The sequence below is a fragment of the Theobroma cacao genome, chromosome 1 (genome assembly GCF_000208745.1).
Source record: "Theobroma cacao cultivar B97-61/B2 chromosome 1, Criollo_cocoa_genome_V2, whole genome shotgun sequence".
Classification (NCBI taxonomy): Eukaryota; Viridiplantae; Streptophyta; class Magnoliopsida; order Malvales; family Malvaceae; genus Theobroma; species Theobroma cacao.
In genome coordinates this window covers 4942923-4947393 of record NC_030850.1, presented here as the reverse complement: position 1 = coordinate 4947393, position 4471 = coordinate 4942923, and positions in this window count along the sequence as shown.

The following is a 4471-nucleotide window of genomic DNA, read 5'->3' as shown; positions in this document are numbered from 1 at the left end:
GATATGCCTCACTTTGGTCTCATCAAGGTATCACATGTACCCTCGACCTTTTGGTCAAATGCTTTCAATCTTATTTTCATTGGCATTGGTATAGTTTGATTCCGTAAATACAATATGAAGTTATTTTTTAATTGGTTAATCTTCAAATTTGGATAAGAAATCTTTAATTTCAAATTTTAATAACCGGTACGTCTCCTTAATACTTTTACTCATTGTAAAATAAATTATAAAGTTCCTCTTCACTTATTTTCAAATCTAAAATCATAATGTCAACGAATCTTGATCACAATTTTATAATTGAGAATAAAGGAAATTGATAGGATGGGAAATAAAAGAACCTTAACATCCAAACAATTGCATCACATAAGAAATATCGTAGCTAGATATTTGAGTAATCAATAAGAGAAACCACACCTTTTGTGAAATTAGATTTTTTTTGTTTTAATATTTATTAATAGTGTACAAAACCTCCAGCTGGTAGATTGAAAAATAAAAAATTCTCAAAAGGATTTTTTATATATACAAACATACATTCCTATGTACATACATATTCAATGAATAATTATAAATTAAGCTTCAGCATTGTGACATTATAGTTTAATTTCGTGTTTCTTTTTTAATTTACTCTATTATATACGCACTCACTCCTTATCCCTTATATCTTGACTTACGTAGCAAAAGAGGTTAGAATTGTTAGCAATTGAAACTCATTATATTGCACGCACTCAATCTCTCATAAAATAGCTAGATGCAACTTTTAGATTGATTCTTTAATTAATTACTAATATGAACAAGTGCTTTCTCTTACCTAACTTTTTAAAATTCGAGACTCAAGATAAATCATATTTCTCAAATTATAAATTTCGAATTTAAGGTATATGTGAACTTATGCCTAATTAATGTTGAGGCCTTTGATCTAATAACTTAGTTGTTATTTAACCTAAGCCTAAAACCCTAGGCAGAGATATTTCCTCGATCAGCCTAGCTATATATGCATGAATAATTCATATAATAACGTAAAGAGATTCATGCAGAATTCAAACTTTCAAAAAGAAAGAAGAAAAAAATAAATTAAAGAAAAGAAGAGAAAGGAAAAGCATAAAACCAAAAGCAAAAGACTAAAAAACTTGGGGTGCTTTGATTATTTATAAAGAGCCCAAACATAGTATTCTTTGTGTGAACAAAGTGGAGCATGCCACCTCATGTGTTAGCTGCTTGAAAAAACCCAGATTTGAATATAAAAAGTGATTAAAGAATAATTAAACCCCTGATAATAAAAAAATGAAGCAAAATCAGAGGTGATCAAAACACAGAATTTTTTTTTAAATTTAAGTAGGAAAGAGTGGAAGCAAAAGAGCTGTATTAAAATAAAGTAACGTGAAGCACCTGAAAAGGGGAAAGAGGCAACAAAAAGATTCCATATTGCCTAATTTTTTAATATTTAGGCTCCTATCATCTGCTATCATCCATGGAATTGCCCTCATGGGTAGCCAAAGGTCTCCCAAGAAATTCCTATTTTAAAAGAAAACATTAGTTAATTAAATACAATGTTTAAGTTCACAACTTAAATAAATAGGGTGTTATTTCCTATTCTCTCTCTCTCTCTCTCTCTCTCTATATATATATATATATATGCCAACCAGATGCAATTTAAGCCGTACAAGGCATAGATGATTAAATTTAACAATGAAGATTTGACTTAATAGCTGTTTACCTCTTTTTAAGAGGAATAATTTCAAGTTTTGGATCCTTGCTCTCTCCTTAGATATCTTAATATGTACCAAATAGGAAAATAGATGCTTAAATTTCTATAATGAAAACAGAAATCTAATTTCATTGATATTATAATATACTCTCCGTACTCTACTTCTAAATAGTATGGTTTGTGAATTTCATAAGTAAATAACGAAATTGAAACAAAATTATATGACAGCAAACAAGGAAATAATTAAGATTGTGAGTGCTTATAACACAATACAATGCCAAATAAAATCCAACTTATTACTATTGGTTAAATTATCAAAACTTTAAGACTTAGTAATTCAGTCAATAATAAATAATTTATATTTTTTAAAAAAAATATAAATTCAAAGAGAGAGAAAGAATCATCTGATGTGTCAGCATGGAATTGGGTGACTTGTTTTCTGTTCCCTACAGTTGCACTTGTAAACAAGTTCCTGATGTAGATGAGCTGTGACCAATCAAACGGGTCCAAGAAAAAAACAAAGGCAAATTGATTACATTTTCCCATCACTTCCAGCTTCGCTGCAAATTTTTATTTGGGATTGTGACCATCGATGAAAACGACTTGCTTTGATACAAACAAGGGGACCCACATCACATGCCCTCTACCAATACCTGCATAAAAAAGCAATGAACAAAAAGGGGCCCATTTGAAAAGAAAAAAAACATAAAAAGAAATTGTAGGGGGGAGGGGACCTTTAACTTTTGTGGGGGTTAGTAGTAAAAAGCAGTAGTCGACTTAGTTAGTACCCCCAAGATTTTCTCTTACTGTTGTTGGAAGCAAAAGCAAATTGCAGTTGCATTCTTTTCTGTTCCCCACGATGTTCACTGCCAATTGCTGCATGAATCTGTATAAATACACATAACATATATTATATATCGTACACTGTCACTATAATGAGAATGCAACCAATGTCAAGCTCACTGCTCACATGTCATCGACTGAAACTGGTCCAGTAGACTAGCTGCGCCCCTGTCTAGTGGGACACTGAATACTAGCTCAGCTACATTTTTGCTGCCTCAGAACTGATAAATGCACCACGATGTTTGCTATAAGACAAACACGATACCAGCCAAATCTCGGAAGAGTTGTTCATATATCCTCGGTAAAAACATGGAGTATGTAGATAGTGAATGAAAAATGTTCACCGCTGTATCTACGGTTTAAATCGATATTTATCGAAAGAATTTTATAATTTATGTTTTTTTTTTAAATTTGCTTAAAAAAAGCATATTGAATGAAAATTTAACTAATTTTAATAAAAGTGTAGTAAATTTATATCTGGAAACAGAATTGAGCTCGTCGGTTCAAATATTTTGAAATTCAAAAGGAAAGTGTTATGACTTAATTAATCTAGATTATCTCTATCCTAATCCGACCCCCTGCTTACTGCAACGAATTGATCAAGAAGATAAGGTCGAGGCATTTGTAGACTAAAGGACAAACCTGTATTAAGTGGGCGGAGAAACTAGGTTATGCCTAGCCAGGGGGACTATGGTCTCCCAAAACTTAATTTATCAAACTTTTTGATTCACTCCTTGCATGCGAGAGTTGGACCCTCCAAATTAAATGTTTGTTTCTTATTTCTTATGGAATACCACATTCTTGTGTTTTCTTTCAGTATCGATCGAGATGGGTATGACCTCACAGCTTTTGGATCTTGGCTTTGCCACTATCTATAGGGGTGATGATACGGTCCTAGCTTAATCATCATTGGGGTCCTTGCAAATTGTCAGCTACTTAATTTTGGTTATCCACAAATGGGCGAGCCAAAAGTGCTTTGGTGCATGTGGAGGGATGCCTAAACTTTGTGAACATATGTAGTTTTAGATAATGAACGAAAGTGGCTTCTCACACATACAATCAAGTAAATAAGATCTCCGAGAATTTTCAGAGTCATCATCCAATTTTCGGCCCCCACGATCACTGAAAAAACTCTGGGAGAGTCAAAGAGCAACTCTAAAAAATTGAAGATGATTAATATCGCTTTGATTCCAGATGATCTGATGAATTTCATGCCATCTTTGTTACATTGGTAAAAGAATTAATCTTAAGCAAAACTTTTACAAGGAAGTTTTTTGAAAGGAACGATCCTAAGTATTGTTGCAGCGTACCTCATTCCCTGAGGACAGAGGTACATTATAAAGGATCTTTTGTCGCCCCGAAAATCAACATTTTTTAAAACCCTCTAATTAGGAGAATTATTTATATCTTTCCGTAGAGAAAAGGGTATGCTAGAAACTAAAATGTTCTCACCATCAAAGCGAACAAGAACTAACTAACAAGGACTTCCTCATTGAATCAACTTTTGTCAGTAGTTTTAAGCATTTCTTTGGCATTTAAACAAACGAGCACTTTCCTATCAAAGAAAAAATGGATGCTAAATCACTGGGGTTGACTCTGTAAACTGAGGGTACGGGCAAGCATATATTGACATTAGGTCCATTGCATCAGTATACACGTGTAACAGGAAAGAAGAAGAAGAAGAAGAAGAAGTGGGGTGGTCAGAGAAGAGTCAGTACATGGAACGCACAATCACAAAAAGCACGTCACGTTTTCAGAGAAAACCAAGCTAGTACTTCACCCTCTCCATGTGACACCCCCCTGCGGGAGTGGGTTATTTTCGCTACTTGCCAAAAACCCGTACCCGGCAAAAAAATTTACAAAAACAAACAAAACTAGAAAAGCTAAAAACTTAAAAGAAGAAAAAAAGAAAAGATAGTTTGC